This window comes from Perognathus longimembris, chromosome 3 (assembly GCF_023159225.1).
Source record: "Perognathus longimembris pacificus isolate PPM17 chromosome 3, ASM2315922v1, whole genome shotgun sequence".
Lineage (NCBI taxonomy): Eukaryota > Metazoa > Chordata > Mammalia > Rodentia > Heteromyidae > Perognathus > Perognathus longimembris.
Window position 1 is genome coordinate 101,471,481 of NC_063163.1, and position 23,693 is coordinate 101,495,173.

Consider the following 23,693-nt stretch of genomic DNA (forward strand, 5'->3'; position numbering starts at 1 on the left):
TGTGTGTGTGTGTATACTAGTTTTTCACCTTTAGATAGATAGACAGATGATTAGATAGATATAATTTAATGTCTATGAGGAAAATTTTTGCTTCTTTTATTTAATTCCTAATCATTGTCTTGATGTTTATGAAAGAATTGTTAAATACACACCTGAATCTCAAGAATTTTGTGCTTAAAAAAGAGGTAAAATATGTAAAATATCTGTCTTAATTTTAAAGACCAATATGATCTCCCCAAATCCCCAATGAGGCCTCAATCAAGATAGAAATGTAGCTGTCATTCGAGTTTATAGGTAAATTAGAAAGAGTGAAGTGTACTTAATTACCACAGTTTTCAACTCTGCATCCAAAGAGGTTGCTTTAGCCCTCACCATCACCATGATCCAGACAAAAGGGAAGAATGAAAGAACAAAGGACAACACACCTATCCCTTCTATGGCTTGACCTCAACGTGTCCAAATCACATCATCTCTCAACTCATTGCTCAGAACACAGTTGTGAGGTCAATCTAATTGCAAAATTTTCTGGAGAATGAAATCCCAGTTATTAAAAGAGAAAGAGATACCGGTGAAAACTAGAATTCTCTGCCACAACTAGCTGATGAAAATTTGCGACATACATGCAGCCATAATGATTTTGCACATGGTGATTTCTAGGACATGCTGAAAAAAATAATTTGTCCCCAGAATTAATGAACACAATTACTGGAGCACATGTGTTGCCTTGAGAAGATCCTGCAAGTGTAAGTTTCAAACCAGTCTAGTGATTTGATTGGTCTTTACAATTGGCGGAAGGAACTAGACTTTTTCAGCAGGCTGGGACATTTTCTACATGGAAACCCCCAGTTTTTCATCACTTAGAAATTACACAGAAGACAGCTGCAATGAACTTAGATTCCTATAGTTGTAAACACAGTTGAAGAAATTTTGATTCAAAAATCCATTATACAAGGTCAAGGCCAGAATATATGTTCCAACATGCCATCAATTCTCTAGTAATCATATACTATTTTTGAAAAAAATCAATACTGTGAGGTCAGCCTGCAGTATAACACCCATGGAAGAGAACCTTTTGTGGAATTTATTTTCCATTACATTTTTGTCCAGTGCCCTAAATTTCAGAAGAAGTTATCAGCTTCCTACATTCGTTATGCATTCTGCAAGCTTTTCCCTTCCCCCATTCCTCTAGTCACAGCTTTTGAATATGAAAAAGCTATATTCAAAGCTTAATGTATTCTTCTTGAAAAACCTTTAGGGCCATCTTCATAAGCACAACCATTTCTTATTTAATAAACAATCGCTGTCTCATTAAATGTAAATTAGTCCTTTATCCTTAGCTGTATTTGTTGAATCTATTACTTACTGTGTTTACCAAATTTGTTTCCTTTGGCTCCAAAGCTTTCTGTAAACTACTCATAAATATGAAGCTGAAACAGAGGCACTTTTTCTATGTCAAAGCACCTGCAATACCAGCTTTGATCAACCCTCTCCTGAAAGTTGGCTTTGTCTATCCTATGTCTATAAGCACACAAACCAAGGCTCCCCAACGTAGCCCATTAAGAAGCCTGGCTATATGTATTGCTCTCCTGAGCCTTTGTCTCCAAGAGACTGGAATTCCAATTCCTAAATCTGTGTCATATGACTCACGGACCTGCTGCAGGCACAACCACACAATCTTTGAAAAGAACACACTTTCGCTTGACAGAAATAAGTTGTCCTAATGGCAACAACATTTTGTAGTTGGATTTTGTAGTTGGATTCATTGGGTCCCAACATGTCCAAGGTTCCTGGCTTAGACGTGCCCAATGTAAGGCCCATCTGTTCCAACAGGCTTCCCTTGATTAGATAGGATGCTTGGCAAACATAATCCCAGATAATGGATATTTGAATATTTTTGTCATTTCCCTGCTTGTGCCTAACAGCTTAGCAGTTGGCCCTATGTTGAAAGAAAATGGGTAATAATCATGAATAATGTGGCCATTTCCATTCAAAAATTTCAAATGGTGCTTAATTAAATCTTCCAATAACATTAGGAAGCAAAGGTCCCGCCTGCCCCTGCTCATGTTTTCCATGAAAGGAAGGGAGTGACAGGGGAGCTGATAAACCCTGAAGGGATTCACTGTGCAGACCAAACCAGACACAAATGCTGTGACCACTCACTTAATCACACACCCCGCAGTGTCCCCTACAACTCGACCCTTTAAATGAAATTGATCCTTGGCAGCCTGGCTGTGAAGCTAGTTCACAGTTGGCAGGGGCTCTGGAGCATTCTTCACTTATTTACATAGTGTTTATGAGAAGGGATCTCCTGACTGTCTAAGGGAAGGTTTGGTGAAATTGTCCTAGAAGGCATTTCTCCTTATGAGCCCTGAATAATGGGGGCGGAGGGGGGGGGGGAGGGTTCCTTACTTTATTGGTCATCGGGATGGTTTTTAGTTAGAGACTTTTGAATTTATCCCTACCTACTACCCAAAAATGGTAGAGTCCCCTGTTAAAGTCGTCCTTTGATGGCTGGCACTGGTGGCTCATGCTTGCAATCCTAGCTACTCTGTAAGCTAAGATATGAAGATCATGGTTCATAGCCAGCCTGGGGTGTGGGGGTACATCTATTAGACTCTTGTCTTCAATTAACCTGCAGAAAATTAATTTACAAAACTCTAGACACTGAGTTGTGGCTCAAGTGGTAGAGTAGCAGATAATCTTGCACAAAAAAGATAACCAAAGAGTATGAGACTCTGAGTTCAAATCTCAGTACTAGCACACATGCCAAAAACAACAACAAAAAACCCCAAAACAACAATAACAACAAAACTTCTTTCCTTAAAGACTTGTTTGGATTTTAAAATGCTCATGATAAGAGTTTATCTTAATTCTACTTGCTAACTTCCAACATCTCAAGCCCCCATTAATAATAAAAATCAAAGAGCCTTAGCCTGAGGAGAGATTTAAGAAGGCATCTAAGAGGGCCATCCCATGTAGAGATGAGAAACTGAGTCTTCTCTCCTTCCTCACAAAGGCTAAAGTGACAAAGTGCATTTCTGTAGTCTTCATCTAGCTTGGCCCCAAACCAGATCTCTTCACTTCCAGTTACATGCGTTTTCACTTCAGGATTACAAGTGGATTTTGTTTTGTTTTGTTTTGTTTTCCTATGTTCAAATCAGCTTCTGTTTTTATTCCCTTCTGTAGCCAGTGGGGGCCAGGCTGGAGGTGTGGTGATAGGACAGTGTGTAGAAACCTGACTTCTATTCATTTTGTCACTCAGAAACCTCCACGGCACTGTTCTTGGTGTCCTGTCTCCTGCCCAGAAAACCTAATTTCTTTGGCCTATCAATATAACTCTCCCCTGCCAAACACACACACACACACACACACACACACACACACACACACACACACACACATTCAACATCCTCTGTCTCATTTTCCCAACCCTTCAAATGAAGCAAATAGGATCACCCTTTGCCCTCTAGGGAAGTTTGAAGATGGATAACGTGTCAAGAGAAAGACTGGATTTATTAGAATTTTTACCATGTCCTCGTCAAACAGTCCACTGAGTCAAGCGATCTAGCAACAATTCTTGTACATCCTATTCCAGATTCAGTTTTCATCCTTTTATTACTATTTTTGGTTCTATTTACTTTTGTAATGATGATGATTTTTTAATCTTCTTTGACTACAATTTCAAATCCCTTATAAAGGTCCCAAATAATGCCCTCCCCCCCAGCCCCCCAGGAAACAGTCTATGCACTGAAGCGGGGCGGAGAGAAGGAAGATGCAGTAGGTCAGACCCAAGGAACGACAGCCCTGTCATGCTGACTTATGATGGATGAGGGAAAAGTCTATTTCTCATCCGCAGTGGGGGAGGTGGTGTGCAAAGAAGGATGCACTAGGAGTCTCCGGGCGATTCATCTTGCAGTAGATAAACCTCCGACGCTGCAATGTTGTGATGGTGAGAGAAGAACGAATGAGAGAATCAAATTCATTATGTGAAGTATAATCTCAGGAGGAAATATCAAAATCTATGTCAGCAGCACCCAAGATAGGAGGAGGGGAGGAGGGTGGGAAATTCGCCCATAGAATTTGTCAGCTGCTAAACCAGGCGTGGAGGGGAGAGGCCCTGGTTTCACTGCTTCCTGGTAAACAGCCTTTCCCATCAAATTCCCCGAGAGGCTGACCAGAGCCTCGAGCACCTCATGATGGATGAAATCAGCAGACGGCCAGACCTGGCACACAGGAGACCTTTTCCAAGGCCCTTCTTCCCGCCTGTATCCCCATGCCTTTGTGTTGTTTGGTTTTAGCCTCTGCAGAAACCCAGCACAGAGGTTAGGTATAAATAATCCCATGAAAAGTGGAACAACCGTGCTTTCTCTCTGGAACATTCCATAATCAAATCTTCCCTAACCACTCCCTGTTCATTTCCAGATCTTAGCAGCCACTTTGCTGAATCTCAGGCAGCCTGGACCTCACAAATGAAAATAGATAGTTTGGGGAGCCAGCCCCTCCCTGTCATCTTCCACGTGCTTAGTGGACTGGAATTCGCTTAGACCTGAGAATGCATTAGGTCCATTAATGCCATTCTGCATGCTGTCTGCAGAGCAGGTGCCCCTGCGCCCCAGAGGGGAAGATAGAGGAAGCAACTCTTTTCCGGCCATGGGTGGCAGTTTCCCTCATTTAAGTCTCTGTCCCATTTCTCATTCTCAGGGTGACCTTGGGCAAATCTCTTTCACCTCCCTAAGACTCAGTTTCCACATCTGGAAAGCTGAGATAATAGCTACCTGCCTCCTGGGGAGACCTACAAGGCTTAATTAATTAATGTTTGGCAAAGCTTCCGAGACCTTTGCTTGAAAGAATCCATATGAGTACAAATTATTATTATTATATCACTGGAGCCTTAACTCCAATTTTGCTTCTGAGGCTAATGATTATTTCTTTTCTGAAGGAAAAAAATATTAAATTTAACTCCAAGTAATTTATTGGGTAGAGGGAGAAAAAAACTCATTTGTCAAGGACATCACTGTCTAAATGGAAGTTCCCGTAGCCCTTCTCTGAGGGAGATTTTGCAAAGGCTTCTATTTCACTATCTGCCCTGGGCATCTTCTCTAGGTGCCCTTTCCCTATTGGGTGTTTTTCCTTTCCCTGAAGATCCCCCCCTCCAGCCTGCTCATTGGTAGCCTGAGTGAGTCAGGGCAAGACTTCCTCTCCCCTGGGATGACTATGATTTTTATTTCCCCTATATTGTGGTCCACAAGCGCCCCCCCCCCCCCCTTTAAAGCAATCCTTCCTCCAGCTCTGTACCCTTCCTTTGGCTTGAAAAAAAAACAACATGCCAAATATTTTTAAGAAATGAAACTTAATACAATACTTTTGGATTAAGTTCAAATAACTAGGCACTTTCTCTATTAAAAGTAGCAGACTATTATGTTTTCCATGCAATAAAAGCAGTACAAGGCATTATCACCCTTGGTCCATTCTGTTTTCCTGTCCACATGCCCTAATGAACTGCCACTTTCTTAAGGTAGCTTCCAGTAGCCCCTAAAGCGAACCTCCAGGAGATCTCCTTCCATGGCTCTACAAACAACCTACAAGTATTTATGTGCCTGAATGGCTAAGCACAGACAAGTGCTTGGCCCTACTTTGGGAAGGTGCACAATCATTTCCGATCAGCTACATAGCAGGAGTGGCCATTCTGTGGGAGGCTCTTGCTGCTGTGAACTCACATCATTTATCTTTTGTTTGAACTTTCACAGGAATTCAGGGTCAAGACCATTTCATGGGGGAAGGCAGCTGATCAAAATGCTGGGGGGGGGCATTGTCTGGTTGTTTTGTTTTGTTTGTTTTGACCCTCTTTCTTTCCTCCCAGGGTACCAGGTTCCTAGGTCATCTCTCTCTCTAAGATTGTTTGTTTATTTACAGATTTGGGGAGTAGTCCAGGATGACTTGGACCTCATCATCTTCCTGCCTCAGCCTCCTGAGTGCTGAGAATACAAACATGCACCATGGATCACCACACTCAGCTTGCATTCATTCATTCATTCATTCATTTACTTATTTATTTATTGCCAATACTGGAGCTTGAACTAAGGCCTCCCACTCTTGCTTGCCGTTCTTGCTCAAAGCAGATGTTCTACCACTTGAGCCACCCTTCTATCTCTGTTTTTATTTTCATCTTTCTTTTTTGGGTTGATAGGAGATAAGGAGTCTCCTAGATTTGCCTGCTCAGACTTCTTTTGAACCTCAGTCGTTACATAGTCTCCTAAGTATCTAAGACTACAGGCATGAGCCACTGACACCTCTCTCCCTCCCTTCTCTTCCCTTCCCTTCCCTCCCCTCCCCTCCCCTCTCCTCTCCTCTCCTTTCCTTTCCTTTCCTTTCCTTTCCCTTCCTTCCTTCCTTCCTTCCTTCCTTCCTTCCTTCCTTCCTTCCTTCCTTCCTTCCATCCTTTACTTTTAAACAAGAGAAATATACTCCTCACATGTCTAAAGGCTGGTGATATCGGGGTGCTGGCATGATTAGTTTTGGTATATAAGTTTCTTCTCAGCTTGAAGGTCACTTCTCCCTGTTGTCTGAATGCAGGAGAAAGAAAGAGTGGTAGGAGTAGAAAACTCAAAAAGACATGCTGAGTTCTCTTTTATTATTTTTTTCTTTAGTTGTTTTTTGTACAATTTTTCCAGACTCGTGTTGTATCATTAGCATATAAAAACTGTTACAAAGCTAATGTATATTAATTTAGAGAGTTTGGGTATTTTGCTCTATCTAGATACCAACTATATTCACACTTTTAAAAGTTTCCTTGTGCCCCCTTAATCTATTTTCCTTTTCCCTCGTTTATTTACTTATTTTGTGGTCAGAACAATTTGCATATGAACTATCTTCTTAACAAACTAGGCTTTCCATACATGTTTGTGTTTTAGACTCCTTCTGCAGTATTGGTTCCTTTCAAGAGCTTCCTTATCACTTGCACACACACACACACACACACACAAACACAACCAGACTCACTTGCACATACACACAAAAACATCTCACACTGATAGCTAACACTCACCCACACATGCTCATAAAATCTCTTACACATATTGATACCCATGTACAATCTCTCACATAAGTGTATATACACTGATACACACATACACACACACACACACTTTTCTTCTATAATACCTCATTTTCTTTAGGTCTCCTCAAGAGGGTATATTCCAGGCCACAGCACCCTCCCCTTTACTGGAGATTGTCACCTATGGTGTTATCACAGGTTTGTGTCACTGGACACTGTGTGTCACATCTCAGGTCTCACTTGCCTGTGGTCCCTCCTTTCCTGATAGTGAGCTTGGAGAGTTGGCACTAGATGGAAGCATGCTGCCTATGCTGACAGGCCCCAATGCCATCCCCTTGACAAGCCAGCACTTGCATCTCCCCAGGGTTTTGTCTCAGCACCCCCCAGTGCCTTCTGCCGGGCAATCTCCAGCCTCTATGATGTCTCTAGTTTCCTAAATGGCTTGGGTAGAATTCTCCTGTGACTCTATAATCTGAGTCTGTCCCTCTGTAGGCAGGGACAGTAACTGCAATTTCTATGAGCATGCCCAAGTTGAGTTTCTCCAAGGAGAAACTTCCAGGTCCACCTCAACTTCCCAGGAAGATAAAGTGGGCCATTTTTCCTCTGAGCTGTCACCACACCTGCATATACCTTACCACCAGCATTCTCCTTGCTGGCTTGAACATCCTGCTTATGCATCTCCTTTGCTTCCAGTCTCAGGAGTGACCTTAAGAGTGATGCTTGCGTATTATTTAGTACTTATTAAATATTTGATGAATGAATGAGTTAGTAGGCTACTGCTTCTATGTGCCCATTTTTTACACCAAAAAGAAGCATGAATAGCTTTTGTTTTGTATATGTCCTAGAAAAAACCTGAGAAGAGTGTAAAGGGCCCTCTGAGTTCCTGTGAGCAGTGTGCCCTATATGCGTTCTAACCACCCCAAAAGCAGGCTACTTCATTGGAATTAGCTAGAGTCCCTGCCACCAAATCATACTATATAGTTAGTGACTGATCTATCAGTCACCATTTTCAAAGAAGACTTTCTTCCTTGAGCTGATCCATCTACATAATGAAAAAGTTCTGCTTTTGTTCTACCTGTAGTCTTATCAGCCCCCAGGTAGAAACACTGTCTTTCAGAGCAGGATAAGTAATCTCCGTGTCCACATCAGGATCCAGAGAGTTAGGAATGAAAATGTGATGTCAATACTAGATGATATTATAAGAAACCTGTTAAATGGGTTCCTGGTGTGTGCTTTTAACATCTCTCCCTTCAAGAACATTGCTCCACACCGGCTCTCATTTTGTGCAGTCAATACAATCCTGATAAGACCTATCACAGCACTCACAGAGCTGGAAGAAATTAAACATTTAGGGGACTCCTCCAGTGCTGCACTGATTATGCTCAAATGAAGCTGCTAAATTGACAGATGCATTTGCCTGCTCTTGCAAGCCGGTCAGTCTTCTTTGCAGGATGTATTACAGATTCCTTACCAGTGAGGAGATAAAACAAATCAGGAATTCCTTTATTCTACCTTGATGCTGCTTTCTCCTGGAGGGAATCTCAGTGTGCCTGCCTGAGCATGCGTGTAAGGACTCAGGCCAGATGCAGCAGGAGAACCAAATTGCTGTTCAACTCATCATACTCGCAGTATGAGTCTTGAGCTTTCCAAGGCTGACCCTCTTTCCCTGGCCATTCTGTTAATTGAGCCAATCGTGCCAACTCCTGATATGCAAGGACAATCTTGTCAGCAGGGGAAGGCACCTTGCACCTCTTAGCCAAATGCGGCACAACTTTAAACCGATTAATAAAACTCTTAAAAGGATAATATTGTTGGGCAAAGTGCTAAGGTTTTCTGCTCTTGCTCGGGCTGTATTTTTATTAAGCTGTAAGCCCTGCTCTAAAAAAGGAGAGCAGGAGAAGAGGAAAGCGGAGAAAGAGACAGAGACTTTTATAGCCTGCAGCCTCTTGTTTGCAGATTATTTTCCGAAGATGCTCAGTAGAATATCAATTGCCTGTGATTAGAAGGCCTGCCAGGTACTACCTTGAGCTGAAGAGGCTGTAGAAGTGAGAGCATCCCTCAGAGAAGGCATACATTTCAGACTTGAAAAAAAATGGTTCAATTGAAATTTGACCCTCTAGGTGGGCAGAGCTGGGAGGGTGGGACTTAGGAGGGCAGGAGCAAACTGGGGAAAGGGTAGACTTGAAAGATCTCCTGTTCTGTTCCAGCAAAGGAGCTGAGGTGGAAGGGCTTCAAGGGGTTGAGGCATGGGACTTAGAAAAAGCTTGGAGTCAGGCCATAGACACCAGGGAAAGCTCTGACCTGGAAGGCCTAGGAAAGCTTCCCACTGGAGGACGTTACATGAAGTAAAATATGCCAGGCAGAGAAAGACAAATACCACTACTTGTCACTCAAATGTGTGGAAGAGCTGGGCTCCTAGAAGGAAGAGAAGAACAAAGAGAGTTTGAATAGCAAAATGAATTTAGAGAGGAGTGATTTCCAATACTCTGAAATGCAAAAGTATAGCTCTAGCTTGCAGCCATGAATTGTTTTATACATTTTTAGCAAGACCTAGAAGATAGGAATGTGACAAATGCTAATTACCCCGACTTCATCACTACACTTGCACACGTGTATCAAATTATCTCACTGTATCCCATAAAATTCTCCCATTGAACATGCTATCAGCCCTTGTATTTCATGAGTTACACTGTAAAACATGAACAAAATGGTTTTTCTGGAAAAAAAAAATGATTACAGACCTAGGTGCAAATAGGATCCTGAGTTAGCTCAATTATGTTAATACTGAAATAACCCATGCATCAATCCAGAAGGATTTCATGAAGATGGCATTTAGATCCATCCATTTGTCCATCAAAATAAGAAAAATTGCCAGCTGTTGTAGGACAGGTTTTAAAGACAGGATATTGCCTTGGTTCCTAAGAATCCAAATTTTCACAAGTATTTATAGTGGCAGAGGAGTTATCAAAATTCTTGGAATCTGCATACTGTCTTCCATATTGGTTGTACTAATTTACAATGTACTAATTGGTTGTACCAATTTCCATCACACTGTATTAGAATTCCTCCCCACTCCGCCCCCAGCATCTTCATCAACATTTTTGTGATTTGTATTCTTTAACATGAAAATTTTAACTGGAGTGAGATAGAATATCAATGTTGTTTTGATTTACATTTCCTTTAGGGACAGAGATGTTAAGCATTTATTCATGTGTTTATTAGCCATTATTCTTCTAAGACATGTCTATCTCCTTCGTCTATTTGCTAATTGTGTTATTGAATCCTTGGTGGGTTTTTTGACCACCTTGCATATTACATCCTTGTCATACATAGAGCTGATAAAGATCTCCCATACTGTAGACTGTCTTTCTAGCTTAATAACTATATTCTTTGCTGTGGAGAAGCCTGTTAGCTTGATACGATCCTGTTTGTCAATAGTGTCTCCTATTTGCTGAATCCCTAGAATTATACCCAATAATGTTCCTACCTAGGCCAATAAGTTCTAGTGTTTTCCTTCATTTTTCTGTGGAGTTTTAAAGTTTCAGGTCTTAAATTGAGGCCTTTGAGTTTGCATTAGTATAATGTGAGAGACAGGGATCCAGTTTCAATCTTCTGCATGGGGATGTCCATTTTCTCCAACCCCATTTGGTGAAGAGATTGTATTTTTCCCAAAAATATATGTGGGGTTTATTTGTCAAAAACTGGAAATCTGTAGGCATTTGTGTTCATTTCTGGGTCTTCTAGTCAATTCCATTAATCTTTAGGTCTATTTCTACCCTGTTATCCAACCATACCGCTCTTGGGCAGTTATCTACAAAATGGCAAGTCAGGATACAATAAAGAGACTCATATAATAATATTCATTATTGCATTATTCACCGATCATCATAGATGCCCTACAGAAAATATATGTACATACACACATATGCAGACACTGTTGAATTTTATTCATCTATCAGGGAGAATATTATTGTGTAATTTTCAGGGAAATGGATTGGATGGGCCTGGAAAAAATTATGTTGAATGAAGTAAGACCAGATAATAGAGACAAAAGGTCCATGGTTGTTTGTTTCTTTCTCTCATTTGTTGATGTTAAATCTAAAATACAAACATATATGGGGCCACACACGTGTATATATTGATCAAACTGACTGAAGTGTATTATGCAAAGGTAGATTCCCATAGCCTAACCCCTTTTAACAATTAGCATGCAGTTTATGGAAAAATAAATGCCAGGAAGCTGAAACACATCTCTGAGGAAGGGGTTTTAGGAAATTGGGGTTGAGGAGAATGAGGATATGAAGGGGAAAAAAGAATGATGGGTGAACATAATCATAATATTCAAAGTATATACTACCCAAGTAAGAGGAAAAGTAGAGTTTTTTTTTTCCTTGGTCTGGAAAACTGATCAAGTGACAGCATCGCAGTGGCTTCAAGCACTATATTTGATTATTTAGCATAAACATCAAAGGGGCCAGGGGAAAATAGATGCTTTCCAAAATGTTTGAGTATCTTACCCAAAGAACCAGAAGCCTACACACTTTAGTGAGAAGGAGTCCTGGAAGAAGCTGTAGAATCACCACGATGTCTCTTGTTACCAGGGCTGGAGCACCCAGGCTGCATTCAGGGAGGTAATCTCCTGAGGTTTATTTGTTGAAAAGAATAGTGTGGGAAGACAAAAGGGGATTCCCCACCCCTCTTTCTGCAGTAGATCTGCCAGTACACAATGCTGCAGTCGGGAGCCTGTACTATTTAATTAAACAACACAGGCCTTGTCTTTCCCGAAGTAGGTCACACATGTGCCTCAATGCCAAGGTAGCATTTTGGTAAAACCAGCCCCAGAGGGATGCGTACATAAATGAAAAGGAACAAACTATGTCTTCCAGAACTCCAGCTTTCTGTCTTGGTAATGCATCACAGGATAAGCAGTTTAAAAATAGCCATGAGATGAGGTTAGGCCTATTCTAAATAATTTTCACCCAAACCAAGACATTTCACAGACCCATCGTAATATATTTAAACACCAACAGTGCACTTTGGTGGTAGTGGGAATCCATGTACTAAGATGTTGCGTGGCATGAAGAGAGATGCATGGGTAAGGGCAAACAGCCCCTCTCTTTTCTAGAAAGGATGTTTTGTGCATCTAAGGAGGCCACACTGGCAGACAAACTCAAAGTATTTCAACCTTGAAGACATGATAAATATGTTCTAAGGATCCCTTCCCAGAATCAGACTTCCTTTGACACATAGAAACACTGAAGACCTTTGCACTGGAGGCAGGTCATATTTATATACATTGCTTGCCATATTGATAAGAAGCAAATATGAAGTGACATAACTCCTATCCAGGCTCTCATTCAGTCTGCTGGTACCAAATCACTATTCCCGCCTCCATCCTTCTACCTTGCTTCACCTCACTGTGCTTTTTATAATCGTGGTTGTGACAAATTTCGACTGCCACTAGTATTTGTGCTGAGCATGTCTCCCTTTCCTTTTGGATGGTTGTGGCTCAATGAATGGCCTGGTAGTGATGGCTCCATGAATAGAAATGCATGCCAGACACCAGAGCAAGGAGCTCTGACATCCCACCAAGACACCAGCAGTTGAAAAAGCCCACGCCGCCCGAGAAATGAGGCTATTAAGGTGTGATACGATTCTCACTTTCAGTCAGAGGCTTTTCAAGCTGCAGTAGAGCCAATCAAGAGGAGATGAAAACTTTAGTGTCTCAAGATATCTGACTCTGGTGTTGATGAAAGGGAGAGGAACATGCCTGGATGTAGGTGGAATGCCAAGCAGATTGCGCACACAGTCAGCACTCTGGCTGTGCTCTCATTCCCTGACTATCACCTGTGTCTGTCTGCTTTTCATTCATCTGTATCCTTGAGAAATAATGGAGATAGCACCTAGTAAAAACATCGAACGGGGCTGCGAAGTGGGGACCACCCCACTTCCATCCTGCATCTACCTGATGGGCCAGAAACCTCTGGAAACAACTGTTATAATGATCTTCTGGGAGTGTCAGTGTCCCAGTGTGAAATCCTGCAAAAAGCTACGGATAGAGCAAAATGAGTGTGTGTGTGGGGGGCGGTTCTTTCTCACCATTCTGGAGGTTTCAATTCGTGTAAGGTTAGTCCCATTGCTTTAGGTCTATGGCAGCACAGCACATCATATCAAGGACACATGATGATGTAAATTCACTTATCTCATGAGTCAGGAAACAAAGAGAGATAGGGAGCAGGACATCAGGACCCCCACAGTCTCACCAAGTCCCATGTTTAATGGTTCCCTTATGCCCCAATACCTTTTACCCATGAGCTTCTGGGTGACATTTGGAATTCAAGGCAGTTGGAACAATGTTTGAAAACTGCTCATGAATCTCAATCTTCTCCCTGGAATCATGTCCTTTTATAATTATTTCAGAATATAAAGATTTTCCTGACCCATGAACAGTGCTTTAGAACTAGGTCAACCAGGGCTTACATTCTGCTCTTGCTGATTTACGATTTTGCATTTTGGAGCCTCATTTTGTTCATTTGCCATTCCTGGATTTGAAAAGTTTGGAAAAGAACCATCTTCTATCAAAGGACTCATGGTAGAAACCAATGGAAATTTGCCTGCATGTTATTTTCCAAAGGCAAGGAAGGAAGTTCAGAGACTCCCAACCAGCAGGTGAAGATTCAATTCAACTGAGTGCTGACTTTAGTTTTCTTCAATTATTGAATCATTGAGCAGAATTTCTTCTCTTTCTTAAAGAATCTTACCTGGTAGGTTATTAACTCTCTTAGACAAGGTCCTTCTTTCAAAATGATGTCCTCTTAAAATTGCCTAAGAAAAGCTGGGGAAAAAATAGACATTATTGCACTCAACTCAATAGTAGTGCTGTAATTGTACAGCTGTCCTTCAAAGGACCATAAATCATGGGCTTGTTCCACAGAGTGGTGCTATTGGAAGATAGCGTATTGGGAGGTGGGGCTTAACAGAAATTTAGGTCAGTAGTGCTATGATCTTGAAGCAGACAGTGTGCTCCAGACTCTCTTCTCTCTCTCTCTCTCTCTCTCTCTCTCTCTCTCTCTCTCTCTCGTCTGAGCTACGAAGCAAGTGTTTTTGTTCTGCCATCTTCTCTTGAAATGCATTCATCACAGACCTAAAGCAGCAGTGCTATCCAACCAAGAATGGATATCCCCAAAATGCTGAACCAAAATATTCCTTTCCTCTTCATAAGTTCACTCTTTCAGATGTGTGTTATAGTGATGGAGAAATGATTGATACAGGTTTTTACCTATTTACATTTTACTACCCCCAAATCTCTCCTGAATTGGAGTGATACCTCATGTTGCCTTTTTACAAGAGGCATGGAGTCCTTTTCCCTAGACAATCAAAGCCTAACTCATACTGCACCATCATTTCAGGTCTCAGTACTCACTTTGTGTGTTTTTTCTGATGGCACAGGGAATCAGCCACATTAAGATATTAGGATCCCCAGAGGTTTCTTTTATTGGCCAGGTGACACAACCTTGCTTAAGGTCCATTCCAGAAGCTGAGCATCGTGGCTCCTACCTGTAAGCTTAGTTACTCAAGAGGCTGAGATCTGAGGACCTTGGTTTGAAGCCAGACCAGGCAAGGAAGTCCAAAAGACTCTTATCTCCAATTAGTTACCCAAATGCCCAAAGTGGAGCTTTGGCTCAAGTGGTAAAACACTAGCATTGATCAAAAAAGCTGAAAGACAGTGTCCAGGCCCTGAATTCAAGCCCCAAAACTACCACCCCCACCCCCACCCCCTCATCTCTCTCTCTCTCTCTCTCTCTCTCTCTCTCTCACACACACACACACACACACACACACACACACTAACTATACTAGACTCAGACTTACATCATAATATACAACATAGAGAGATGGTCAATCTTGCCCTTACCACTAGTGCATGGATGTAAAATAAATTACATAAAATGACTTGATTTAACTGAATGCCAGATTTCATGAAATAAACTTACTTCATTGCAAGATCACTGTTTCTTTGAAAGTTCACACATCCAAGTGTAAATCTGTGTTTGACTCCAAGCTTGGCCTTCATACTTTAACTCCATGGTTTAGCTGGGTATCTTCCAGAACATAGCTTGATGGAAGGGAATGAGGTCCATGACAACAGGTGAAGGCTTAGTTTTCTCAGTTTAGAAGGTCCAAGATAAGACTATACTTTTAGGGATCATTTCTGTAGTATGTTACTAGAGAAATCTCACTGATCACATAGAAAGTCCAAGATGCAGGTAGTGTTTCACAAGTGTTCTCTGAGATCATTTTTCCTTTTAACAAATATTTTCTGTGGTACCTTTCTCTACTGCTATCTCCATCTCCAAGCTCAATGTGTACTCTAGAGATTCTTGCCAAATTGTCTCAAGTGGAAAATATACTCTAAAAGGAAGAGAAGTACAATGTATCTTGCTTTCCCAGGGTTAAAATTTCATTTCATTCCTTGTCTGATGCTATTCAGGTAAGGTATTGCTACCTTCCTTTGAGCTCAATAGGAAACACACACACACACACACACACACACACACACATACATGTATGTGTATATACTCATATATATGCATACATATATACATATATGTATACATATATATATATATATATATATATACATGAGTGAATAGAAAGCCAGCTAGAAGATGGGCTAGAAGGAGGAAGTCATTATGATTTGTGCTCCCTTCCCTCCACACTGCTTATGCCAATTAGAAGAGGGAGGGAGCCTGCCCCCAGGCCATAAATAGAATTCCCCCTGCCTGAGAAAATAACTCTGTACACTTGGGGGATACACAGGCTCACATCCTCTTTTGCTGTTCTCTTGCACAGTTAGAAGGAGAAGAGAGTAAACAGCAGGATGTGGTAGATATGTGAGGCATCTTTTGAAAGAAACATGATTGGACCACAGCTAGATGTGTCCCCATAAAGCTCACCTTGGTGATGATACACTGTCCTCTGCTTCTGAGGGTGGCTGGACTTCAGCATTGTTGAAGATGTCCACTGTCCTTCACACTTCAGATGATCAGTTGATCTCTCTCTACTCCTTTGTTTCAATGTTCTACTGTCAACGACATGCACCAGAGAGACTCTAATTCACACTAAACCTTCGATGACTGCCAAAGTCAGCTAGTATTAAACATTAAATAAAATAAAAACAAAAGAACAATTTCAATGATAGATTCATGTAGGAGAGCCCATAGGATCACATAGAGTTTTGAAGATCATTCCAAGAAATGAATGATGGGCAACTGCTTATATTAAATTGGAGAATAAGAAAAACATTGATATAAATAATTACATAATTTCTAAACAGCAAAGTCTGGGAATGGGTTTCAAATACTAATTCTTTTTTTTCTGGGTGGGTAACCCTAGAAAAATTCCTAAGATTCTTCTATAAAATGGAGCATAATAAATATTACTGATAGCTTGGCTGTTGTGAGATGACATGAGATTGTCTTTGTAAGTGGTTTGCTCAGTGCCCAGCCCATTGCTGACAGCCCCAAATACATTTAACTCACTGACACTAATATGATACCATGCAGAATAAAGACAAATTCCAAGGACATTTAGGTCAATAAAACCTGATTCAAAAGTTGGCTCTCTGGTAACTGGTTGTGTAATTGATATAAAAATATATTAAATTTCTTTTTAGCATCAGTTTCTTCATTGGTAAACAGAAATAATTGCATGTGCCTCATTAGGATTGTTGTGAAGTTTGAAGAAGTCACGTGTTTGAAAATACCTTGTAGCTAGAAGGCATCAATAAATGTTTGGGGATGAGGAAACATCCTCTGAGCCAATCACTTGGAAAAAATGACAAGGATTCTTTTGGGCATTCAGATGTGTGCATTTCAATAATGGACGAGCTTACTCTCTGTCCTAAGGCTTTCTATCAACTCTGATAGCACTTCTGTGAGGCACAGAACGAATGTGGATAATGGTGTCTCGATTTTATTAACAAAGTGAATGTACCAAGTACCAGTCAATATTGCAATCAAATACAACTCCAGACCGGAAGATTGCTTCTTCTTTTAAAATAGGAATTTTCAGATCTTATTTTGCATCATACTTTTTCTAGAAGGCCCTACAATAGAACTTTAATATAACATAGAAAATAGCACAGCCTCTGGAAATTAAAGTGGCTGGGAGTGTGCTCCCTTTGTTTCTCCCCAGCCCCTCACATTTCTCAGCAGTGCCTCTAAGGAAATCCAGGGCTCTTGGAATAGAGTTTAAAAGCAATATTTGAAAGCATGGAATTTTCTTTAGACTCCTCCAATACATAGTACAGATTAATAGTGATTTCCCACTGTCTTGAATTCAGTAAGATGAAGTCATGTTAGACATCATTTCCTCAGGTGACAGTGTTCTCCAGAGAAATGTGGGAGCAGAGTGGATAAGTATTTCAGGAATGTTATTTAATAAGGCCTTTTGTAAGTACCTTTGGTGGGATGCTAAAGAAGTTTGCTCTGACTAACAGCACAGTTAGGCTGATTCATAAATGGTCCAATGATGCAACAGGTGCTGGATGACTAATTGATCCCCAATAAGAGTGGCCTGCCAGTATACACCAGGTGCTGGATGTGTCCTGTATCATTAAACATCTCCATAAACAATGGATGGAAGCATAGAGATGACACTTATCAAATTTATGGATGACATGAAGTTGGGAAGGAAAACAAATTTATCAATTGACGAAATCCAGAAATATCTTGTCAGGCTGGAGGAGTAGAAACATGATGAAATTTTACAAGGAAAAAAAAAACTTCGCAATATTTTATAATTAAGTCTCTAAAGCCAATTATTCAAATACAGATTTATGTCATAAGTTATATCAGATCCAGGCATAATCTGTTTAACTGTAGAAAGGAAGGGACTGACTGAAAGGGTCTCTTTGGTACATTGAGTCCCTGAGTCCCTGGTAAGATAGGAAAAGCAGTAGTAGATCAGGGAATGCAAATCCTGAAGAGAATAGTTATAGGAAAGGGTGGTGAGTCTAAAGGGGAAATCATTCCCATTTGAGCGCACACACACACACACACACACACACACACACACACACACACACACACACACAGAGAGAGAACCAAATAGATAAAAGAACTCATCCTCTTTGAGTATATCCACCATAAAAGCCATAGATCCTCTAGACTCTACTTTGAATTAAAAATTAGCTTTGTTACTTTCTAGTTTTGTGATCTTCATCAAGTTATCTAACTTCCCTGTGCCTCGATTTCTCCATCTATAGAATATTTCTGTACTCAAAAGATAACTCATGGGGGCTGGGGATATGGCCTAATGGCAAGAGTGATTGTCTCCTATACATGAAGCCCTGGGTTCAATTCCCCAGCACCACGTATACAGAAAATGGCCAGAAGGGGTGCTGTGGCTCAAGTGAGAGTGCTAGCGTTAAGCAAAAAGAAGCTAGGGACAGTATTCAGGCCCTGAGTCCAAGCCCCAGGACTGGCAAAAAAAAAAAAAAAAGATAACTCATGGGACATCATGAGAATGCATTAACCATGAAGTATTTGTTATAGCGGCTGCTTTCACTAGGTATATAGTTAGCTAGTTAGCTGAGGACGACTGATGTGGAACACTTATTCTTGGGAGGGAAAATTAATAAGATCCAGGCAGAAAAGCCTGTGCTGGAGATGTTGAAAACCTAGAAGCTTAGCAAGACCTTTATGAGATAAGAGCCAGGGAGCCAGGAACCAGAAGTAGATAACAGGAAGAAAGCTGAATTTGGGGACTGAAATGGAATTTAAGCCCAAAGAAAGAAAGAGACACACAGAGACAGAGACAAAGAGACAGAGACACAGAAAGAGACAGAAAGAGAGAAAGAAAGAAAGAAAGAAGAAAAAAGAGAGAAAGAAAGGAGGAAGGAAGGAAAGAAAGAAAGGAAGTCAGTAAGGAAGGCGAAAAAAAGTAACAACCATTCAAGTTAACCAAGTAGTTGATGAAGATTTTTGCCAGTCCTAGAGCTTGAACTCAGGGCCTGAGCACTGTCCCTGGCTTCTTTTTGCTCAAGGCTAGCACTCTACCACTTGAGCCACAGCGCTACTTCTGGCCTTTTCTAAATATGTGGTGCTGAGGAATCGAACCCGGGGCTTCATGTATACGAGGCAAGCACTCTTGCTACTAGGCCATATTCCCAGCCCTGATGAAGATCTTAAGGTGTTGTGTTCATGCACTCTAAAACTCTTCTGAGGTCAGGACCAATTGTAAAGGCAAAAGCATAGTGGAAAGGAGCACAGTGTAACTCAGAAGATAAAAGCTAGAAGAGCCTAAGAGAGTAAGTACAAATGAGTGATATCACATGGGAAAGAAAGGAAGGAGAGAAAACTAGGCTTACTGACTGTGAATATCTTAAAAGATAGGAGTGAGGCTGCTTCTCACATGTACAATACAAGAAACAGTTATTAGTGTGGCATTACCTAGAATATGTGATTGATTGGGTGATGATGGTTGCAGCACATTATGAAATAGTTTGACAAGGCCCCACTTGACAGGCACATGACTTGGGAAGCACATGACTGGGAAGCAAAGAGTAAAAGAGCTCCTGGTGTCCCTCAAGGAACAAAGACCAGGCATGTCCTCAGGTGGATGTTAGGCCTGTTCCATTCCTTGCAGAGCTGTTTTGGGACAGAATAGATGCTTATCCTAGTTCATGATGCTACTGAGGAATGGAGAATGAGAACTGTTGGAAGGGAATTTTAAACCATAGCAATGCCAAAGATTAGTGGACCCACCCTGGGAAAGGCTGGGAGACATTCTATCTAGGGTGATTCCAGCATAGTTTCAAGAGCTGGGAGTCTTTAATCGCTTCCTCCCGAAACACAGTATTCAACATTTGTATGCAAACTGCTATAAAACAGTTGAGCAAGCCCCAGGATTTTGGCTGCAGTTCTAGCTTATCAATGCCATCTTTGTAATGGCTGCCCTGGGTAGCATCTTATTCTGGGGTCCTGGCTGAAAGTCCTTTTTAGGAAGCAAGCTGCAGTTCTCTTTTGAGCCAGGAGGTGGAGACGGGCCTGTAATGTACCTGGACGGCCCCATCTGGAAGGCTATGTGATAGAGTGGAGCAGCTAGCTATCTGTGTGGATTGGCAGCCATAAAGGAATGTGAGAGCTAATCGCCCACCATCTGTCTTCATTTTGCTAACCCCCTCTATTGGATGCTATGAGCAGCTCACTTCCTATATTTATAAACATCCCCAATCAGTCATTTCTCTGCCCGCTGTCACATATTTGTGGCATTAATGCTGGCTGCTTTATCACAGATTGGACTTCATTTCAGGCATAACTCTCCTATACTGTGGTTCTGAGATCTTTATAGCCACATTACAGTCTATGGCTGGGTTGTGATTACACATCAGGACCGCGAGGCCACAGACGATGTTTTGGCCCACTCCTCCCCACCTGCCAAACCTGCCCTCTTCGGGAAGCTGTAGATCATGCTATAGGCAGAGGAAAATTGGATCTGTAAGGGAGAACAAAGGTTTAGGCACACTGGGTGGGCCAGAGCCACTCTGTAGGCTGGGAACCTACAAGGTGAGTTCCTTTGACAGAAGGACCTGGCAGATGGAGAGAGTTAATGAGAGGGAGGACTGAACTAGGACTCTGTGGTTGAACTGACCCTTCTGGTTACTCCAGATGTCAAAGCTGATGATGAGCCATGGGCTTTCTTTTTCTGATGTCAGAAATCGGGGGTCTAAGTTAGTATTTTTCACCATCTATGTCAACATTTGCCCCATTGGTAAGATTACACCTCTTACAGAGATACAGAGATGAAAAGAAGTCTCTTTTGTCCCACCACATATGGGTTCCTGCCCTTATTATAAATGAACCCAAGTACCACCATTTCAAAGGAAATAATCACTCTCTGTGATGGAAGTCATGGTGGCCATCAAAAAGAGTGGGGTTGCTGAGGGCTCACACCTGGAATCCTGACTTCTTGGGAGGCAGGGACTGTTGAGATTGTGGTTCCGGGTTAGTCCTGGCAGAAACAAAGTCCCCAAGAGCTTTTCTTAATAAAGAGCTGAATGAAGTGTTCCACACATGTTACTCAAGGTACTAAGAAGCCTAAGATAAGTGGATCACACTTAGGTTCCCAAATAGGAAACAAGGCCCTGTCTCAAAAATAGCAAGTGAAAAAATCAAAGCTGGAGATATGACTTAGTGTAGGAGCACCAACTTAGGAACCCTAAGATCTTGAGTTCCAACTCTAGTACAGAAAAAAAAAAACATGGTTGGAGATAGTACGTATATTTAGTCAGAGGTATATAACAAATTGTAAGTATCATAAAATAGAGACTATACAAATTATATACATAAAATATATAGGAATATAGAGAATTATCACATTCTGGATTGTGGCTAGCATGGAAGAGAATCTGAGTTATGTCACTGTCATTCAGAAAAAAATAGTTTTGTTCTGTATATAGACAGATTTTAATCTTCTTCATAGCGTTTTGTTCTCAGAATTCACCATGTCATAAGATGAGCTTTGAGAACCTTGGGAGCACAATCTTCTTGTCTTTCTCTACCTTTCTGAGGTTCTCCTTGGACTACTGGCTCCCAGTCCCCAGCATTTCTGGTGGTCTTCTCCCCTTTACTAGGTCATTGTACTCCTATTGTCCTCTTTATTCCTCATTGTGGATACTGCTCTTCTCTTGCATCCTCAAAATGCGAGACTGCTTGATGCTACTAAAGTTTGGTGAAAACAGATGAGAGCTGCTTCAGGAACTAATCCAAAGTCCAGCTCTTTGACAGATTTAGTGGAAAGTACTAGTTGGCTTTTATTTGTGGTTTTAAAATCAAGAAATGCCTCATTCTATAAAATAGAAATGTGTGTTTAGAGGAACTAAGCAGAAAGGGTTGAGTGTTGGCAGGAGTAAAGAGCTGGGAAGAGCAAAGAGCAGGTAGCTTCTCTAAGGGTTAAAACAGAAAGACTTTTTTATTACCCTGACTCAGGTTAATACTAGAATGATGCTGTGTTCTGATTGGGACTGGTCTGTGGGAGCCTAGTGTAGAAAGGAGTCCAAAAACAAGATCTGCCATCAACTTCCTTTCATGCTAGATATCCAGATCACAGTTCTGAGGCCTGACATGCAAGCCTTCTGTCAGAATTCCTTCCTCTTCTGGCACTATGATCCATCTCTGAGTACAGGAATCTACTCTGTTTCTCTCAAGGAAAGCTAATTGGTTTCCTTAACCATCCTAAGTTCCAAGGAATGCTGCTCTGCTACCCACCCCCCCAGAAAAAAGTGTTGACAATATTTTATAGAATATTGCCATCTTGGTAATCTCAAAACCCTGCTCGGGGATGTGGTTCAGTAGTAGAATATTTGCCTAGCATGCACGAAAGCCTATCCTTAGCATAGAAAATGAACAAAATATTTTTTTTAATTGGACTATAATTATTTACTATAAATCAAAAGATCTTGCCACATCCTTGATACACTGGGCCTCTATCCACCTCCTCAAAAGAGCTAAGTTTTAAAAAAGGATAGGTTCTGTTTCCCAGCACCTAGAAATCAGAAAGGGCCACTTGCTTCCAAAGCTACACCATTGGGAGTTTTCTATATGTTTTAAATGAACAAAAAGAATAGTCTTTGGGAGAGAAACTATGGACAAGAATTGACACTGACTGGCACCTAGTAACACATGAGAAACATGGCGGAAAATGTCTAGCTCTTTCTATTTTCCTACTTTTCCCAGCCTGCCTTGCCTCCTGCTTATATGTAAATGAACCCCCAGGTTTTTCTTTCTTCTTTTTTTAGATCCATGGCAGTAACACTTCTAAATTTAAGTAACATATTGCTAAAGTTAACTTCGTAGTTAAGCTGTGCTTTGGAGTTGGACTGCCTGCATTTAAAATTCAGGCTTTTATAGTTTGGGGATTTTATTTATTGGGTATTAACTTTTTAAAAAAAATTGTTTTGCTTTTATTCGACATGAGCTTCTGCCTTCTCATCTTAACAAAAAGGAATAATATTATTAACTTAGGAATTGGTGAAAAGAGTGACCAATTAAGGCCTTCAAAGCAAAGCATTAGGTTGGTTCTAGGTGTATAGTTATTACTCAATCAGTACTTCTTATAATGACGTTACAGTCACCCATGGATAAACAATGGGGCTACATTCTGAGCAGTGAGTCTTTAGGTGATTTTTCATTGTGCAAACACCATAGAGTGTACTATGCAAGCTAAGATGGCTAAGACCTTTTGAGCTGATTCAAGATACAATCTGTGGGACCACTGCCCATAAATGTGTTCTATCATTGATCATCATGTTTTTGCAGTACCTGAAAGTATTGCTAATTATCAATGCCACATTCCCCAGATTCATGACATCTGTTGGGCAAGTAACAACTCTTCTCAAATTTACCTGAGTCTCTAATCCTCTAACATAAGAACTAGGTATCTGTAGTTTCCATCCTCTTCAGATCTGCCTACTAGCTTTGATTACATTGTGACTTCTTTATAACTGAGATTTTTGGAGTATCATTGTTTGTTTTTTTGTGTGTGCTCATACTATGGCTTGAACCCCAGGCCTCATGTTTTCAACTGGCTTTTTTGCTCTACCACTTGAAGCCTAGCTCCACTTGTGGCTTTTAAA

At 41.1% G+C, this 23,693-nt stretch overlaps 1 protein-coding gene and 1 pseudogene across 1 annotated transcript in view; both read left to right on the forward strand.

Annotated features, from left to right (window-relative positions):
• Ntm (neurotrimin) overlaps nt 1–23,693 on the forward strand; it is a 1,004,130-nt gene that overhangs the window by 190,951 nt on the left and 789,486 nt on the right. The window lies entirely within an intron of this gene.
• LOC125349823 lies at nt 15,242–15,346 on the forward strand (annotated as a pseudogene).